Genomic DNA, 21566 nt, shown 5'->3' with positions numbered 1-21566 from the left:
AGTGAACACTGTTTGAGGAAACAGGTCCAAAAAAAGTAGAAAAATGAAAGCTGTCAGAGGTAACAGGGAGTACGAACTTGAAACGCTGTGAAGTAATCGTTTGAGAACCGACAAGAAGTACAGAATCCAGCCACTCGCTCTCCACAAAAAGCACATACATAAAAATGGCGTCCTACACGTAGCTTTTAAATCCAGCCCACACGTACACGTCACTTACGCGTGTACGTGCCCTTTCCTCCAATTACACGTGCTGACACTCTGACGTGCAGCTTTTCCACGTGTGCTCTGTCATCACGTGCTATCAGGGAAACACCCGCGCGCGTCACGTCACAGACGCGCTTACACGCTAAGGGTCTTTGGTCCAATGAAATTGCGTACGTGCGCTGACGCGCTTAAGCACTAAGGGCCTTTCCTCGAATTACACGCTGACGTGCACGATTTTCACGTGCCAAATCACTGCGTATCAAACTGGCCACGTGTTCACACACGGAAGACCACGCTCCTGCCCAGAAGGCCGAATTACTGCCCCCCAGAGCCCCGAGCATGCTCCCACCTGCCATCTGATGCTGCCTGATTGCCTGCTGCCCACATTTGCTGTCTGCACATCAGCCAGGGGTGCTGTTGCTGTGACCACCCCTGCTGGAACCGAAGACTCCCGACTAGGATTCCATCGCTCCACAGCCCAGCCCCAGGACCCAGTTGCCCACCCACTCCTGCCTCTGGGGTTGCCATGTCAGGCACACCACATCTGAGACCACTGGCAACCCCCAGCCAGAGAGGCAGAGGGCCACCAGCTTCACTGCCAACAAAGTTGGTGTCCTGGTGGAGCAAGTCCTGGGGCAGTATGATGCCCTCTTCGGAGGGTCGCGCGCCGACAAGGAAGGATGGACCAGGATCTGGATGGACATTGTGACTGCCATCAACGCAGAGGTGGTGGCAGTCCGTGAATTCCGTCATGTCAAGAAGCGCTGGGAGGACTTCAGGTCCAGGACCCTCAACAAGGCCCGGCGCCTCTTGAAGGGAGCGGATGCTAAGGGGCACCGGGGCCACCTGTCGGAAGACCAAATGAGGGTCCTGGAACGCGTATGCCCAGCGCTCCACGTCCAGGTCGTTGAGAGGCAGACCCGTCTGGAGTCGAGCGGTAAGTGTACATGCATACTGATTGGAAGCTGTGCGTGTGGTGGTGTGCCAGTAGTGTGCAGGTTGCACGTGTGGTTTTGTAGGGCCATGTATGGATGTGTATGTACAGGGCCGTGAGGCTGACACATGCAACACCTTTCATGTGTGAGACACATGGATGGTGTATTTGTGGGTAAGCATACAGGCCAAATGCAGATGTGTGAGCACACATGTTTGAATGACTGTGTATGTCAGTTGTCAAGGTTGTGGTGTCACACATGGATGTTGGTTCCAGCTGCTTGTATCTGCACTGTGTATATGCACATGTATGTGTATCTGACAAGTGTGCAACTGTCATGCAACATGGATGCATGTGAGACTGATATGTAGAAGACTGATTTCCAGATGTGACATGGATGCCGATCTCATCACTGCGACACTTGGTGGAGGTGTACACATGCATGTAAGTGTGGTGGCGTGTGTGCATGTCTAGTGCACTCCCTGTGTCTCATGTGATGTCTAGCTCACCTTTGCCTGCTCATGCTGTTGTATGTGTATGGATGGTGCTGGCTGTTGCGATATGGCTGTGGAATAGCTCATGTGTGTGATTTGTGATGCCATGTCTGAAGTTTGACAATGACGCTCGCGTGCAACTGTCATGTGTGTATGAGTCCATTGTACAGTGCCCTGATGCCTGTGTCCTATCTCTCCCTGTCTACAGCGTCGACTGATGAAGAGGGCGGAGAGGGCGCTGTGGAGCACAGCGGCAGGGATCGCACCGCCAGCCGGAGATGCAAGGCCCGGCTCCCCTCCCAGGTTGTCATCTCGTCGGGGAGTGAGGAGTCCGGTGCCGCGTCCCAGGTCGCAGCTGCCGAGGGGAGGCCCAAGAAGCGGAGGGTGGAGTTGGGTCCTCGGCAGCCGAAGGGGCAGCTGAGACCCCACAGGGCCCGACGGAGGAAGATGGCAAGGAGTCATCCAGGTTGGTGGGGGGTTTGGTGGAGGAGGAGGCTGTGCAAGGGACAGAGACAGGGTCTGAAGGTGGCGATTCCACTGGTGCTAGTGGTGCAGTGCAGGGGCAGGAGGCAGCACAGGCCGCCGCGGAGGTGCCTGTGTGCAATCCTGTCCCCGATCCTGTGACTGCATCATCTTGCACCAGCAGGGATACCTATGTCCAGACCCGTTCTCAGGGAGGGGATCGGCTTACACCAACTGGCCTTCCTCTCCCTGCAGATGTGGCTATCCGGCACCGAGTTGAGCCTGTCCTGGGTGGGGTGGCGTTGCGTCAACGTGCCATGCGAGCTGACCTGCAGTCTTTTCATGAGGAGACTGCACGTCTTCTCGCATGGCTCGTTGACCACGTTGACCCACTGGGACAGCTCACAAGGGCTGGATTACTCCGTTTTCTGGACCTTGTTCCGACCGCCTCCTTAACTGAACCCCCTATGCACCAGTCGTCCTCCGTGCCATCTTCCCACCCATGTGTCACCTGGGTGCCCTGTGGAGCTGCCTCTGACCCTGCGGCCAGGCTGGTGGAGGACACATCCCTGCCACAGTCGGGAGTCGGACGTCCAGCAGCGGTGGCCACCTCAACAACTGCACCCCAGCTGGAGGAGAATGTGCCGGCAGCAGGAGCCATGGCCCAGGCAACGGCACAGCAGCACCAGCAAAAAGGTTGGAACCATGATGGCTCGGGGCCTTCATCATCAGAGGGGCAGGCATCGGCCGGAGGGCAGGAGGACCCTGGACAGGAAGTGTCTTCCGTGTGGCAGCGGTTGGGCCATGCGATAGATGCGGAGCGGCAGCGGGCGGAAGAGGCACAGCTCTCAATGGTCAGGGCGGAGAACTCCATGCGTAGGGCCCTGAGGCGGGCCGAATGCCTCGAGGCCATTCACAGGGACCTGGAGATCCAGATGTCATCGTCCCTGTGAACCCTCGGGGCCATGGAAGAGGACCGCCTCCGGGACTTCGAGCAGGAGTTCGATGATGCCCTGGCCCGGGACATCAACAAGTGAGCTGTTGGACTTGCCCTCTGCCCTTGTAAATAGTTAGTTAGTTAGTATTAGGTTTCCTTTAGTTTTTTCTTTATTTTGGACTGCTTGGACAATGCACCGCATTTTTGTTTATAGTTTTTTTATTAGGTAGTAGTTTTTGGTGGGTTCCATTTCTTAAATTGGGCTCATGGACCCTGGATTCTTCAATTGTACATAGTTCTACATTGGATTCATATTTTTTAATATTTTTTTTGTGTTCACCATGGAGCAATGGTTATTTTCCCTTGGATTTGCTTTTTTGGACTGTGAATTTGGACAAGATTTCTTTTTGGATTTCTTTTGCTTATGTTTTCTTGATTTTCATTATTTATCGGACATGGACCATTTCTTTTGTTATTCCCATTGTTGTGTGTTTAATTTGATTTACGTTCATGTTATCTTTAATATATATTTTTTTATACTTCCATTTGTGGTATTATCTCATTGGTTTCATACATGTCATGATATGGGTTTTGACATTCACTTGCACCCATTGTGTGTGTGTGACGGACATGTGTTCATTTACATACTTGCCATTGGGGTTGTATCATGAAATTGGCATTTTTATGTGGGTGGATGCAATACTTGGGTGGGTCTTTGGCATGTGGAGGCTGGCCATAAGGGCCAGGGATCTAGATTGTGATGACGTGTTGGCTGGGGGACATGTGTCGGGGCCTGCTGGCAGGTGCCCTGCACTGCTTGGGGGTGGGGTGCAAGGGGACATGAGTGGATGTCTGTTGGCAGGTGCCCCTCAGTGCTGGGGGGTGGGGGTGCAAGGGGACATGAGAGAGGGCCTGCTGGCAGGTGCCCCGCACTGCTGGGGGTGGATGTGCAAGGGGACATGAGTGGGAAATGAGTGGGGGCCTGCTGGCAGGTGCCCTGCACTGCTGGGGGTTGGGGATGCAAGTGGACACTAGTGGGACATGAGTAGGGGCCTGCTGGCAGGTGCCCTGCACTGCTGGGGGGTGGAGGTGCAAGGGGACATGAGTGGGACATGAGTGGGAGTCTGCTGGCAGGTGCCCTGCACTGCTTGGGGGGTGGGGGTGAATGGGGACATGAGTGGGACATGAGGGGGGGGCCTGCTGGCAGGTGCCCTGCACTGCTGGGGCTGGGGGTGCAAGGGGACATGAGTGGGACATGAGTGGGGGCCTGCTGGCAGGTGCCCTGCACTGCTGGGGGGTGGGGGTGCAAGGGGATATGAGTGGGACATGAGGGGGGACTGCTGGCAGGTGCCCTGCACTGCAGGGGGTGGGGGTGCAAGGGGACATGAGTGGGACATGAGTGGGGGCCTGCTGGCAGGTGCCCTGCACTGCTTGGGGGTGGGGGTGCAAGGGGACATGAGTGAGACATGAGTGGGGGCCTGCTGGCAGGTGCCCTGCACTGCTGGGGGGTGGGGGTGCAAGGGGACATGAGTGGGACATGAGTGTGGGCCTGCTGGCAGGTGCCCTGCACTGCTGGGGGGTGGGTGTGCAAGGGAAAATGAGTGGGGGCCTGCTGGCAGGTGCCCTGCACTGCTTGGGGGGTGGGGGTGCAAGGGGACATGAGTAGGAAATGAGTGGGGGCCTGCTGGCAGGTGCCCTGCACTGCTGGGGAGTGGGGGTGCAAGGGGACATGAGTGGGGGCCTGCTGGCAGGTGCCCTACACTGCTTGGGGGTGGGGGTGCAAGGGGACATGAGTGGGACATGAGTGGGGGCCTGCTGGCAGGTGCCCCGCACTGCTGGGGGGTGGAGTGCAAGGGGACATGAGTGGGACATGAGTGGGGGTCTGCTGGCAGGTGCCCTGCACTGCTGGGGGCTGGGGGTGCAAGGGGACATGAGTAGGGTCCTGCTGGCAGGTGCTCTGCACTGCTGGTGGGTGGGGGTGCAGAGGGACATGATTTGGTGATCAGTGGTGCAAGCGGACAGGTGGCTTGGCTGGGGTGCATGCCCATGGTGGATGGGCTGCCTGCGGGACATGACCCGGGTGCGGGGTAGTCCCCTGTGGTGTGGTCTGCCTGCAGGGGCCGTGGAGGGTGTAGAGGGAACACCTGGGAGGAACCACACTGGCAATTCATGTGTAGGACTCCCCTGCACCCCCGAAATACAGGTACCCCACTCGCACAGGGCCTATCGCATGTGAAACTTCACGTGCACCCCAGAAATACACGTACCCTGCTGAAATCGCCTGTTAAACTTCCCCGCTCCCGAGAAATACACATACCCTGCTGAAATTGCGTGTTAAACTTCCCTGCACCCCAGAAATACACGTACCCTGCTGAAATCGCTTGTGGAACTTCCCGCGCACCCCAGTAATACACGTACCCTGCTGAAATTGCGTGTTAAACTTCCCCACACCCCAGAAATACACGTACCCTGCTGAAATTGTGCGTGGAACTTCCCGCGCACCCCAGTAAAACATGTACCCTGCTGAAATCGCGTGTTAAACTTCCCCGCACCCCAGAAATACACATACCCTGCTGAAATCGCGTGTGGAACTTCCCGCGCACCCCAGTAATACACGTACCCTGCTGAAATTGCATGTTAAACTTCCCAGCACCCAAGAAATACACGTACCCTGCTGAAATCGCGCGTGGAACTTCCCACGCACCCCAGAAATACACGTACCCTGCTGAAATCGTGTGTGAAACTTCCCGCGCACCCCAGTAATACACGTACCCTGCTGAAATCGCGTGTTAAACTTCCCCGCACCCCAGAAATACACGTACCCTTCTGAAATCGCATGTGGAACTTCCCGCACACCCCAGTAATACACGTACCCTGCTGAAATCACGTGTTAAACTTCCCCGCACCCCAGAAATACACGTACCCTGCTGAAATCGAGTGTGGAACTTCCTGCGCACCCCAGTAATACACGTACCCTGCTGAAATCGCGTGTTAAACTTCCCCGCACCCCAGAAATACACATACCCTGCTAAAATTGCGTGTGGAACTTCCTGCGCACCCCAGTAATACATGTACCCTGCTGAAATCACGTGTGGAACTTCCCGCGCACCCCAGTAATACACATTCCCCGCTTGGCATTTGCTGTTTGGCAGCCCTGTATACTGGTCCAGGGTTAGCGCAGCCCTTTGCGCTGAATTAGGAATTTTGATGGCTTTCCTTGCGCGAGGGTGTTCTTGGGGGCGTAACTGGCGCTGCTGCAGGGTCGCTGTGCCACTCTGCGCCACGGCTGGTTTTGGAGGCCAAAATCCATGAATACGCTGTGCGCAGAAATCGATTTTAGCGCACGCGGCTGGCGCAGACATTCACACGCGCACTCTGTGCGCCAGCCGGGTGCGCCACTTTTTTGTGAAATTCTATGAATTATCCTGATAATATAAAAAAAAACAAAAAAACAATGTAAAACAAAGCAGCCTTTTATGCCCCAAAAACTACAGTCTACCGCTTGGAATGACCAGAGGCAATAAATCATGTGGCTAAAGTTACCCTGAAAAGATCTGAGCCCTTGCAGGCTGGCATAGTGGACACTAAATCGCATTGGCAAATCACTGCTTTTTTTCTTTCCTGCTCTGGTACAGAGGTCCTAAAAGTACTATTTCAATACTATCTTTGAATACCCGTGGCCATGCACATCTGTGTGCTTATAAGGGCTCCAGGAATTTATTCTGTATGGCGGATATTATTTCATTTCAAGATACCTGGTTACTGGGAGAAGCAGATTTTGATGGCTTCTCATGTTTTAGAAGGTCTGCTAGGAGAGGGGACAGAGGTTGCTGTTATGGTGGTCTGATTACACAATGTTCTAATAGGATTAGGGCATGTGAAGTAGTGTTGGAAAATGCCAACCCACATATTTTAATAGTCGAGGTGGAGTTTAGTGATGAGCAATAATGGATATGACCCTCTAGGAGGGGGAACACAGAGGTCTCACAAATGCGTATTTATGAGTCTTCCCCCCTTATTATTAGAAATTCAACTATCACTGTGTTAATTGGTGGTAATCTGAATGCCCAATAGATTGCATTATTTCTAAGGGTGGTGCAATCCCGATGAAAGAGGATGGTGGCAGACCAGTAAAATCAACTAGGACGGCCTGCTCCTGGATCAACTAAGCATGCCGGACAGTGCAATTAAGGATGATGTTGCTCCTGCTAAAATGTGACATAATAGGGAGACATTTTCCACTTCAAATTATTTGTTTGGGAACAACTGCCTATTGGACAGGGCAGTTTCTATGGACATCGTCTTCTTGGTTTAAAGGGATCACGCCATTTTTACAGTATTTATTAAAATTGAGGATGACCCATAGAGCGACTATGATAAAGTAGGATGTGCAGCTGTGAATAATGGTTTAAACACAGTTGGATGGTCCGATAGAAAGTTAGTGGCCATAACAAATTATATGAACAACATGGATAGAGAACAAGACAGACAAGCTTGTGAACTGGATTAGCTCTATAAAATCTACATTTCTAACGGTATAAAATCTACATTTCTAATGGTAGGGAATTTGCTATCCTTTAGGCAGGTTAAGAAACATTTGTACGAAAATGATAAGATAATTAATGAGGAAAAAAAGCGCTTATGGCAAGCTGTAAGGCTAAAATGACTAATATTGGTTCTATGGTTAAAAGCTAGAGGGCTAAAGATTATAAAGAACTGATATAGCAATTGGTTAAAGCGGTATCATAAATCTGCAGCTAATAAAGCTTGGCAAGAATTATATGCAGCTGTTAGGAAGAACAAAAGCAAGAAACTGTAGAGCATTTTCAATTCCAGGCAGGAGCATACAAGTCTGCCTTGATCTGTTGTTTATCCAGCGCGATTTGAGAAACATATACAGGGGATACATTTGGGAATTATAGATTTCTGTCTCTGTTGAAAAGATCCAGCTAAATATATGCAACTTGTATCATTCAAAGTATAAATGAGTGGATAGTGGATACCCATGTCCTAAGCTGTTATTAAACAAGCTTACGAAGGTGTTGTCTACTGTTCACAACATTTACAGTGATCCAACAAGCGAGATTAAATTTGGTTCCTCCTCTCTATATCCTTTTCATTGATTTTGCAACTCATTCGGTGTAATAGACAGTTTCACACTGTGGGACATTTAGAGAATTTACAGATGCCTACGCAACTCTGTCGTGCTTGTCAAAAGATGCACAACAAAAATGTGGCACAAGTCAGATTGAACAGACATGGGGAATTATCTGTGCCAGTTTCCATTGAAAAGGGTGTCAAACAAGGGTGCATACTCACCCCGGTACTGTTGAACTTATTTATGGCAGATGTTGGCTATACCCTTGTCGATAAGGTGAATTTTCCTCCTACATTGGGCTGATCAAAGTTCCTATATGTCACCGATACTGACTATCATGTTATTTTTGATTCCACCTATACATGAATTTATAGAAGCTTTAAGGAATTATGTTGAGTCAAACAGTCGGGTGGTAAATATGACCAAGTACTTATTTATAAAGCTTGGGAAAGTAAAAAGAGAAAGGCATATCTCTGTATATATAAAAGGGACATTTCTGTATATGTGTGTGTGACTGTTTGAAATGTTCAGAATACTTTCCAACATGCTACAAACCTGTAAGTTGGCATGTGGATAGGTTCCATAGTGTAGACAATGTAAAAAGTATACAATATTAATGTTGCTAATTTTCCTGGCCTCCAGTGCTTGATATGTGTGTGTATTTCTGTTTGAAATGTTCAGCATACTTCCCAACATGCTACAAACCGGAACTGTGGCATGTGGGTAGGTTCTATGGAGTAGACAATGTAACAAGTATAAAATATAGCTTTTTTGGATTACACCTGCCATATGGCTCTTCGCACCCTAGTTCTGCCGTAGTTCTACGTTCATTGTTCCTAAAGTTCAGCAGTTCAGGAAAACATCAGCAGTTCATTGTTCTTAAACTTTCCAAACTATCAGCATTCTAGCTGGCAATAACGGAACTCAGTTTTGAAGGCGTACAGTTGACAGAATATGGTTCTTTTCTAGTGAAGTGGGTTGACAGGAAAAGGTGCACGTCTCTTCAATAGTGTCCGCAATGACGTTGTCCATCAGATTATGGCAAATCTCTCATGATAATTACTGAAACTCCATTTCCCATGGAAGATGATGGATGTATGCCACCTCAGCAGTCCAAAGCTTACATGCTTCATCAGTACACGTACAGGTACGGCACTTCAAGCTTACACGCTTCAGCCCTACACATACATCACTTAAGTTGAGGTTGCTGCTGCCTCGGCTGTAGATCAGGACACCAGTAATGTTGCTGCGCAATCTCAATGCTCCAACACAAAGTAGCTGAAATCGATTTACGGGATCCGTGCTTTTCTCATGGTCAGCTTTATGTGGCTTGCTTGCTCCAGAGTTGCAAACAAAGACTAGCTCCTGCAGGAAAGACCAGAAATATTTCTATAAATAAAACATTGGTTTAGTTTATTAAATGAACTTCAAACTAGGACTGAAGTAGCAATTATCATGCGAAGCACAGGTACACCTGCTAGTCATTTATATTTGATAATGCCTAGTTATTTTATTTATTTATTTAAAGTATCTTAGTTCACAATGAACTTTTTCACATATTACAAAAAATACATAAAATAGTGTAAACATTTTCAAAACATGGTTAAAAATGTATTAAAAAACTTCACACTAAAATAGATTGAAATCAGTGGCATCGAAGATCCATTTTACTATCATCCATGTGCAGAGAACGATCACGTTTTAGAAAACAGAAACACAAATTCAAACTTGCTCTATTTTGTATCCTATTTCCTTCTCAAATTCTTGTTGCACTTTCGATATGGTAATCAACCATGATAAACTACTTCCAGAAAAACAATTCAACCAAAGTGTTTCCTTCTGAATATCATACAAGCCTTGAGCGTGTTTCATATCATATCTTGATTTAATGATCAAACAAGATTTCAAAAAGTTCATGGAACTTTTTCCTCACACCACCGTTATTTTTTCCAATCTGACTCAAAGGCAAAAATGAAAGAATTAATTCCAAAAATCACAGAGAAATGTTTATAAGGTAGTTACAGCTTTCATGAGACATCAGAAACAATTATGGATATCAAACAACAATATGTTCCACATGTCTAACCTGTACAGACATGATGGAGTATACTTAACTCATGAAGGAAATGCTGTGTTCTTTGATAACTTCAAAGCAGTACTCCAACTGTGCTGAAATATTTCACTCGGTGTACTCCATAACAGATCTTTTAAACTCTACCTATTACATACATATGCAGACATATAATAACATCAATACGCTTTATTTAAAATATTTCTTATAGCGGCACCTACTCTACCCGCACCATGAAGACTCTCTTTTAGCCATGGGTACACATACATTTTTTACATACTCAAAAACACATGTTGCCAGGGTTTCAAAGTTCAAATGACACAGGGTAGAGGTCAGGACATGCAATCAGAAAGACATGTAAAATTGTGTGCTGTAACATCCATAAAACAATCTGATTACTGCATAGAAATGTGTATCATAATACCTGCGGCTATCATGGCAGTTATACCTGTAGTTATACAGGCCCACCAAAATACGCAATGTCCCATTGGTTTGCTGATCCCATGGCTATAGCAGCCTTTGAGAGGGCACGATGTTTCATTGACTGAACTTCAGCCACAAGCATAAAGAAACCCCTCTGTAGCTGCAGATATATATATACATCTTAAAATATCAGAAAACACATAGGCTCAGAGACTTCAAACCTTAAATAACATAAGGCTAGAAGTGAGGAGCCAGAAAAATTATATGTTACATTTTTACTTCCAACATTCAAAAACTAATACAAACACCAATCGAGCAACAGTGAATCAAAAAAAGAAAAACAAAACATCATGACAAATTCTCAATTTTCAACATGTTCGAACAGAGCACCCCAGCATTTAATTATTTTTTATGAGAGCCTTATGCTGACATGATCCTACTCACATTTGCACATTATGCATTATGCAAGCATTTGCATTATGCACGCATTTGCTGTGAAATCAAATGTACCATTATGCTAGAAATGGCCTGTGAGAAAATCAACCCTATTGCCAATTCTCCAGCACCGCAAACATAGTAACTCCAGCATGAGTTCATAAAATGGCCCAAAGCAGATATTGAATTCCTTCCATGAGTTACTGGCTTCGGACATGTTTGTCATATTCTTCGCTACCAACCGGAACACTCTGCAAATGCTCAACCCAACTACATGGCTTGCGGAAATGCTTTGCTAAGATACAATTTACATTCTGTGCATGCTGTATTAAGTGGTTTGTCCCTCACAACCAGTGCAATGCAGAACTGGTCACCTGTTGAAAACAACTCATTTTCCATGTCAACAATACCAAGAGATACCCCAATACTGAAACCTGTTATTCAAAAAGCAAGCAGTCGACAACAAATCCTCCTCCCTTCACCTCTGCTCATAGAACACTCGCGGGCATCTCCACCTGACAATGCCGGGTGATGCAAACTTCATTTGATATCATTTGTCTACAAGTGACTTGGCTTCTGAAAACACCGGCAATGGAGGGATATGATATCGTCTTGGCGCCCGCCAACAAAGGCCTCTTGGGTCGTCCGACATCGGGTCTTCTCACGGCCTGCAGGCAGGGAATCGGACTGAAGATCAAGGCCACACTTCAATTAAACCTCTCAATCCTGGCAGTGCTACTAGACTGGGTTCAACATCCGAATTCCAGAATCTCGCAAATAGCAATTGTCAATACCTACTGGAACCCAGCAGCCATAAATCAACAGACCTATCTATCCATGATGGAAAATCTAGTAGATGAAATCCAAGCTATACACCAGGTTCCTTTGATTATAATTTGTGGTGACCTGAATTCCCAATGCCTCGACAGGCTTGTAAAGCCGGGTGCAACCTCATTCATGACGCCCGCCGCCAAAAGAGGGAGCCATTGGTCTTCTCTAATGGCTTCAAGAAAACTGGAGAACTTGGACTCAACCTTTCCAAATGTACATTGCCTTCGAACCTGGGAACAAGGACCCCTCCATGCCCCCATCGACTACATATTTGCCTCTCGACACCTGCTGGCAAAGGTGAAAGACTTTGAGGTTCGTAAGACAACAGCTAGTGACCACACTCAGCTTACCACGACCTTGGACAATCATTTTAAACTACCTGCAACGTACGTCATGTGGGTTGAATCAAATCTTCGGGGAAACTGCTTGAATCTGACAGCGCAAGCTGTTACAAACTTGTCGGCAAAATATGCGCGAGGGAAATTAAATTTTGGATTACGTTCCTTTATTAGTCCAATATAGGGCAAAATCAAAACCGTCAGCCCCTACATTCATCGCGCCCAGACACACTTTCGACGCTACACTGGTAGCAAAAAGACGTGAACTGCGTAGGCTGAAAAGGCGGTTTGGGAACCTTCCTCAAAACAAAGAACAACTAAAGATGGCAATAACAACTTATAAAAACTGGGTGAAACATCATCAACACCAACTATATCAGCAGGATGCAGACACCATGTTAAAGGCCATATGTGGAAATAAAGTTAAAGAATTCTGGTCCTTGCTAAAAACATTGGCACCCTCGTACAACAACTCGACTATCAATGCCATGGCAGAGCAAAAATGGATAAACCACTTCACTTCCCTTTTTCAAGCCTCTGAAGTCACAGTCTCATCTGAAATGAAATCGAACGGTGCAAATTGGCTGAAACTGGACGACCACGTCGAAATCAGTGACCACATCAAAAAGCTGAAGAACTCCAGAGCGGCAGGCCCAGATGGAATCTCGAACATAGATTTGAAAACAAACCAAGTGGAATGGGCCTTGCTTATTGCGTCCATCTTTACGAAATGCACTGACCAGAAATCCCTTCCGCCTTCATGGACAAAAGCCATCATTGTCCCAATTTACAAGAAAGGCGATATTACAGACATACTTAACTATCGCCCCATAGCCCTCTTTGACTGTATCGGAAATGTCTTTGGGTGCCTGCTTTTGATAAGATTCCAATCCTGGTCAGAGTCGGCTCCCTGCAATGACAGGTTTCAAACGGGCTTCGAAAGAAACGTAGGCACGGCGGCCAACATATTAACCATCAGTACCCTGAAAAGCAAGGTTTTGGAGGGCAAACCGCAGATCTTCGTGGCTTTCATCGACCTCTCCCAGGCCTTCGACTTAGTCGATAGGCACTGCCTGTGACAAAAACTAGAGGGGTGGGGCTGCCCCCAGGAGATTCTGCAGCCAATCAAAGCTCTACATACGGAAACCACTCTCAGGGTCCGCCTGTCACGAAGGGGAAACCTCTCAGGGAAATCCAGACTGGTCGTGGGGTGAAACAAGGATGCCCTCTAGCCCCAGCATTGTTTCTAGCCTACATTGCCGACTATGGTGTCTCAGAAGATCTGGCTCACACTTTTCCGCCATCAGTGGCTACTGTCAAAATAAGCCACCTACTGTATGCTGACGACCTTATTCTTTTTGATCAGATCCAGATCGGCCTCCAGAGATAGTTATCTAATTTACTTCTCTACACTTCGGAAAAAACCCTAAAAATAAATAAAGAGAAAACTAAAATCATGATCCTGGAAGACGGCCAGCAAAAAAGTAGAGACAAATATAAATGGTGACTAGAGAAAAATGAGATTGAGAGGGTCACTGAATACAAATACCTGGGTGTTTTTCGTTAGACAGCTCGAAACACGAGACTTCCATGCAGGTAAACCTTCAAAACAAAATAAAGAAGCTGGCATCACAAAGAAAGGCGATCGACACAAAATTTGGAAAATGTTCATGCATCCCAGTCATAGAATTCCATAGGAAAAAAGTCATCCCTTCTATCACCTATGGAGCAGAAGCCATGCCTTTGATCCCAAGCAAAATCTGGCCGAAACTAGAAAGTCTGTTCTGGAAGGTGGTCCTTTCCCTTCCAAAATCTACGTCCATTGTAGCAATTCGGCGAGCAGTCTGGTATCATTAAAGGCCTTATTAAACATCAATGCTCTCAGGCTATACCGAAAATGTATCATGGACGATAGTGATGAAATTTATGGACTGCTAAATAAAGAGTTGCAATCCGGTAAGGTGAAAATCCTATCAACCTGGAAAGAAGCTAAAAGGGCCTTACTCCAGTCAGTCGCCTGTTCAGAAGCCGACCTCAGTGCAAATCCAACCATAGTATACAAGAAACTGAAAGATCTAGATTGGATTCAAACACAAGAAGCCGCATCCAACAATAAACTTCTTCTTCACCTGCCTCAATCACACTGTAAACTCAATGAGCCAATGAAGTACCTTCAAAAATTTCCCAGCAGGGGGTCGAGAAACTCTCTGCTAAGGATAATAAGAATCTACTAGACACAAATGAAATCCACAATATTAGAGGCCTTTCCGACTCAAGCACCTGCCGCTTGTGTGAGACCGAAACCAAATTGATTTGGCACCTGCTTTTGTCATGTCCGAAAACCTTGACTTTGAGATCGGTCACTTAACAGTGGGTGAACGAGGGTGGGATGAAGAGAAATGGTGGAAGAGACTGATCGGTGGAGACCGAATAACCTGGCTTCTAGCAACTGTAAACTTTTTAGAACACACAATGATTGTGTTAACAGGTGCAGGGTCCCACCCTATTTAGTCACTTTCAACTTCAGTTTTTTTTTCGCTTTTGTAAAGTTCTTTTTGAACACACACAAATAAAAATAATGTTTAAAAAAGCAAGAATTGACTGGGATGGATCGATCCCCCACACAGTGCTCATCTAGGATCTTCTGAGCACCATTTTATCATGTTAATGTATGTGAATGTCTTGATGATGAGTTATTTCTCTATGTAATTGAGTATATTCATGATGTGCAAAAAAAAGCTAGCAGTTGAGCAACGTACAAGGGTTATGTACAAATGGCATTGTGATGTGGCAATGTCCTTACTGGATAGAGTGGGTACAGATATTTGCTATTTGCAGTGTGCAGCTCTCAGGAGGAGCAGGAGAGGGGACGCTAGTGGAGGGGCTTTAAGTGGCCATCTTTCTGCAAGGTTTTCTTTTAAAGAGCAGGATCTTCAGTGTCTTCCCGAGTTGCAGAAAAGAGGAGCTCAATCTGACATATTTCAGTCTTTCCAGAGCCTGCTTGTTTTTTCACTTTTTCCATTCTGTATTTCCAGTCGGCTGACATCACCACTTCTAGGCTGATATCACCACTTCTAGCGTTGGGTTCGCCTCCACAGATCCTGAGTTTCTCTGCTCCATAAGATGGTTTCAAGGACGTTGTTCCTTTTTTAAATGAGGCAGGCTTATCTGACAAGGTATGTCTGTTATGCTAGACAGTGTTGGTGCCTTCATGAACGAAGGGAAACTGTGCTTGGATGGCTGCTCTTAAGTCTGCATGAGGTAATATTTGTGAATGGAAGGACTGAACAAGGTGAGAAGTGCTGCCATTACAGGTTAACACATTCTTCCTGATTGTGACTCCTATGACATCCTTTTTAACAAAAATGTCTACGTTTTAAATTGATCTCTTCCATCCCAATGACCTAGCTAATAAAGAGGGAACTTGGCAGTTTTTCTATAGATCCATAAGGAAAGATGGCCTCAGTTTCTGTTTCGCAAATGCTAAGCCTTAAAGGCAAACACATTCTCAAACAAAATAGAAGGTACACATTAAGGTACACATTAATTATGGTGCTGCATTATGGTGTCTGTGACAAGAAGCAATTGGTTTCAGATCAATAAATTAGGATCAGTTTACCCCACATTATTGATCCAATCAGGTGATCTTTTTCCCTTTGTCAGATTTCAGTTTGAATTTAGGAGCCATCATTGCTACCCAGCAAGGCCCTTTTCCATTCATGTCTGGGAGACTTCTCAGAACCAAAGCCAGTTGTTGGAAATTAGCCCTTGTGTCATATAGTGCCAGAAACATTAATTAATGTAGGGCAACAGGAGCACTGCCCTTCTGCTTCCGTGCATTCTATGAATCATTTGGCATAGTTCTGGTGGACAGTGCATGCTCACTGTACAAATCGTCAAAGACCTGCACACTGCATCAGCTTCTTCTCTAAAACTGGCTCCCTGCCCCTATCCCATGACACGTAAGCAAGTGGTGGCTGTGGCAATGTGCGCGTTCTCTGAATGGTTTGATTGGGTCCTCTCATTGCCTGCTTCTTACTGGTTTATGTGTGCCGTCAATTCTTGGATGTTCCTTATTGCTTTAGGTTTCTGTTAAGTAGTAGTCAATCAGCTGTGGTTGTGGTGGAGCTGTTGCTCTAAATTACGACTCCGATTCTCTTGCTCTAATCAATTATTTTCTTCATTTAATGTTGCATAATTCGGGAAAGTATGAAAATCTGCATGCAATGTGGGAGTTCAAATGACAATTATGAGTCAAAGGTAAACTATGAATGCTAGCTCAATCGCAGTCAAATTGCAAAGACAGTACTATAGTAGTGGGCAAATCAACACATGAAATATTCTCCAACACAAAAATATATTCCAATGGTAAATCTGCCGGAATACCACCCAGCGGAATTATCATTACTGCCTCTTGGGACGGCGGATTTAGCACCAGATTACAAGTGGGGGTTGCAGTGTTGATCCCCATTAATGTGTAGTCCATAGGACAGCAGAATTACTGCTGCATTAATTCCGCCAGCAGGATTCTGCCAATTTTGATGATTTTTCGGCAGAAAGTGGGAGGATTTACCTCCAGCGAGATTCTGGAGGTAAATCACCCACTCCAGGGCCAAACTCGTAGTATGGCGGAATGTGAAATGTTGCAGTTATTCCATTACCAACACTTTTTCTTCCCAAACTGCCATACTCGTAATGAACAGTCTTTACAGCATGTGTCTCAATAATTTTCTTGATTGCAACCGCCTGCCTTTGCCTGCTAAATACATGACAAAAGGCCTCTCCTCTATCCTCTCCCTGCAATCATGTTTAGTGATGTTTTGGCGTGGCATAGTTTTCTTTACTCCGACATGTACCTCACCACATACCTGGTAATCGTTGGATTAGTTTCTTACAGTTACACACAGAGTACTCAAAGTGTGCTCACGAAAAGTGTGAATTCTCAAGCATCCCACATTTCCCCTATGTGTCAATCATTGCTCAGCACTCGTCCACTAGATTCCCCAAACACATCTACTCTCAATAGAGTTATGATTCAAATCTTTCAGTGGAAGGGCCTCCCTGACACCCAGTCCATAATGTGGTTCATTTGAAAAGCTGCAAAACTTTCTCCATTTAAAGCTGTCAAAAGCATAGGTGTGCTCATTGATTTAGGGGCCATGCTTGTCCTACTGGTCCATGCAGTTGTAGAATTATATTTTTATCACATGAATGTCGAAAGGTGCTGCCCAGAGAGAAGGACCTTGGTGATGGCATTCATACTTCCAAGCACAGACTACAGAAATCACCACTATCTGAGAGTCCTAGACAACTTACCTGAAGAACAGAAGCGGGTTCTGAACAGTGTTTCTATGTTCTTACTGTAACTGGGCCTTGGAGTAATATTGCTTTGTCTTTGACCTTCCAGCATGAGCTATCTATCAGCCACATCCAAGGTAGTTTGCATCGCCCGCTAGGCTTTCTACAGGTGCGTACATGAATCCCTTCCTTTTAACTGGTGATCTGCATGTCACAGAACAGCTTTAAATCATCAACTGAACATACTCCTAAGCTCATCAAACTAGGCTGACCAGGTTTAGTGAAACTTTGTTCCTGGCCCAAGCACCAGAGCTTCGGTCCTTAACCCCTAATATCATTCCCATTAAGTCTACTTTCTTCATTCAAGTGTATAATAAAAATCGTTCTGGTTCCCCTTATCTAGCTGGAAAGAGATTCTCCTAGACTGATTCCTCACCAATGCTCAATGCTGCTATAAACCCATCTGCCACCCATTACTACTTTTATAGGTCCTCACAAACACCCAGTCACCTGGTATATAATGTGTGCCCCATTACTACCTACTTCTCTTTAAATTCCCCATGTCACAGAATCCTGCTCAAATAAGCTAACAAACATGTTAAGTATCTTGCCCTCCCCCACACCCGACCCTACCCACACCATCATCCCACCCCATTCTCCTACATTCTGTTAGCACGATCTGCCCCTTCAACAACAACATGCTGCAGACCCTGAGGCCCTACCAATCCACCATCCTCTGTATTCCTTCCCACCCACTCTACCCATTCATATCTTGCATCACTCTCCCATACATCACCAGTCTGTTCTCAAGTGTTCACTCTATGCAGCTATATACAATAATAACATGCAAACATGTATCTAGTAATATTACATGAGTGGCAAGATGATCCCCAATTTGTCATCAGGCAGTAGATTCTGTTTTTTTTGGACCAAGAAAGAATATGGATTGCAAACACTTTTCAGACAGCCTCAACAATATTCTTTTGAAAGCCCTATTTGCAGGCAGTCAATTAAGATTGAGTTTTTGTGAATATACCTACTCAAGGAGTAACCTTCTAATTATAATCTAAACAAGTATAGGTGAGACTAAACAGATGCTCGCTATCTGGTGTGAGTGGATGCATGTATTTATGATTGTAGTCTTGCATTAAGCATCATATCAGTTTTAATGGTGATGCAGTTTTTAAAAGGCACTATTTGACAACGTAAGGCAATCAAATGACAACTATTCCACTGAAATGCAACAATATGGGCAACATGTCTGTTTCATCCAGCTAGTCATACCATTTATCTTATATGCCACCTGTCTAGTATTGGCACCAAATTATAGCCATAATAGGTCCTGGTTTAAGCACCCTCTAACTGGTACTGTCACCAACTTGGCTTCACAAGCCGTGGCACTCTCCGGCGATAGGTATTACCATCACACAGTCAGTCATTTCCACCACATGCTAAGGTCTTCCACCCTTTCTGAAACATAAGACAAGATGGCAAACCCAGAAGCTCCCTTTGATGAACGTGCCTAATCTGTGAAATTATTTGTATTAAATACCTGAATTAATCAACCAGAGATGGTGTGCATGTGTGTGTGTGTGTTTCTGTGTGTGTATGATTTACTTGATTAACAGGAATGTTTTTAACATCCCTTTGCTCACCTAACAGTCCCCTTTGGAAGGTAAATGTGCAACTTCAACCAAGATTTAATGCCAATTTTATAAAGGCTGAACCATTTGGCAGGGTAGCCATAAAAGACAATGTCAGTGCATGCACCTGGTATGATAACTGTAATTGAAATGAAAACCCTTGTGTGAAAGGTCTGCCCTAGTCAAGTTTTCCAGTGATCTGATACATCTTCTGTAAATCTTCATTAAATGGCGCATTATATACCAATAACTCCCACAGCGGGATTTATAAAACAACAGCTGTGGTTCCATCCTGACCTGTTTGGGGTTTGGCTCTATGTGCACTGTTCCAATTTACACAATGTGCCTGTCCATCGTCCCCTGAACCTCTCCCCCACTAGCTCCCCCGGGGCCCCAGAGCATCTCAGTGCTATTGTGAACCATTGTATAGTTAGAAAAGATGACAATGACAGAGGGGTTCTGCTGCCCAGGAGGAGTGGCAATAGTGGCTGCTAAGTGATCTCTCACTCCCCACACTGTCCAAGGTGGTGCTGTCCATGGTGCGCCCCAGTAATTTCCTCTACACTACACATGTCTTGAGCTGCTATATCATGCCCAGCTGTATTTACCAATAACTACCTCTAGATCCAGGTGGTTTGCTTTGTCGGGCTTATCCCTGTAAAGCCAATTAGTCTGCTCCTCCCTATTCCTGGACATCCGACAAAGAGTGGTGTCACCCTTTATCAAAATACTCACCCCTCACAGTTCCCAAATTCAAAAGAAGCAAGGCCGCAGGATGTAGTATCCCAGTAGTAGCCGCCAAAGAATGGAACACCCTCCCGCTAGCCATCAGATATGACCCATCAAACACATCGTTCCGCATTAAACTCAAAAACTGACTCCTCATGTTCAAAGGATAGCAACTTCGATCCTAGAAGGTACCGTGGCACATTGTAAATATCGGTAATACCTGTAAATATTGTACATTGTAACTAATATATGATGGCTCACTTGTATGCAATTGCAATAATGTCTGTAAATATCTGTCCAGCGCCCACATACCTACGGGTTAGGCTCGCTTTACAAATGCTAAATAAATAAATAAGCATTCTCCTGATTGACTCTTAGTCATTTGCCATTTATGTGCACACTGAGACACCTAAGATGTCCGTATGGGCTCAGTACATAATAATGCAGAATGATATCAGAAAACTAAAACGTTCACTATGAGCTCCATTGATAAAGAATAATTCCATGTTCAAATGTGTCTATTGTTGTGCAGTGAGATTGCGCGAAAGTGTAAACTTGATTATTGACCCGGTTCCTAGCTAACTAGTCAGTCTCAGTGTGGTGCTCACAGGCTGAGTTGAGGAGGAGAAGAGGAGGGCAGAAGGGTTTGAAAGAAGGAGCTGGCATACACCAGTTTTGTTGGGGTAAATAGCAATGAGGACGGGCCACTAATTACAAATGGAAAGAAAGGGGGTGAAAGAAATGGATGGGAGAGACAGCCATCCTGACATAGTCATTCAAGCTCTGCCAAGCAGCTGGTGTCATTTCCTGGACTGACACCAACGATTTCCCCCCAAAACCCTAGGTGAGGGCAATCTCTACCCTGGCCAAAGCAAGCATGGGTGCATGGCACAGGTGAATCCCATGTAGGCATGGGATCGATTGGAATACCAGGGGTTAAATATTTGAGATGAAAATCCAGCTTGATTTAAAACGACCATGTCAATGTGAACCCTTTCCTCTCTCGCACAGGATTAACTGGGATTCAAATTACCTTTTTAACTGGGTTGCACATGCTTAAACTATGCTCCTTTAAGTTACAAGTGAACATTGAGAAGGCAATCCTGAAGCCAAATGCTTTTCTTTAAAGGAATTCCTTGAGCTGCTGGATAAAAACGGTTAGATCACAATCTAACGTAAGAGCGTTTAGTGACTTAGATTTATAGCAATAAAAATAACCTATGAAAAGCACTAGGCTGGATCAGCAGCATGTCAAGTGCACTAAAATCACAAGGCTTTCAATGCTGCCCGCTAACCAAATACACGCGGCCTATAAATTACTTCATAAACCACCCTTTCATTGTATACTTGCATAAAGTCGCTCAGTGAGAGTTTCTGAACGAGTCATGCCATTTTTCTGAATACAACAGATAACATCATCCAAGTCATGCCAACCGTGGCCAAGTATCAGAATTGATGAATGTCAGTGCTCTGTCTTCAGTGTAAAGGGCACATCTGAATCGCCCGCTGTTTATTTGGCAATCAGCAGTCTCAGGGGAAGAAATAGAAGCTATCTGCGTCACGAAACTAACTGACTTACTGCTGTTGTGTCAAGTTTTCCACACAGATTGTATTGGGAACGTGGCTGACTTCTGTCATGCTCAGCTCCTAGGTTTGAACTGAGTTCACG

This window comes from Ambystoma mexicanum, chromosome 7p (assembly GCF_040938575.1).
Source record: "Ambystoma mexicanum isolate Mex_15411 chromosome 7p, UKY_AmexF1_1, whole genome shotgun sequence".
NCBI classification, from domain to species: domain Eukaryota; kingdom Metazoa; phylum Chordata; class Amphibia; order Caudata; family Ambystomatidae; genus Ambystoma; species Ambystoma mexicanum.
The sequence above is the reverse complement of the archived record's forward strand: the minus strand, read 5'-3'. Positions refer to the sequence as shown.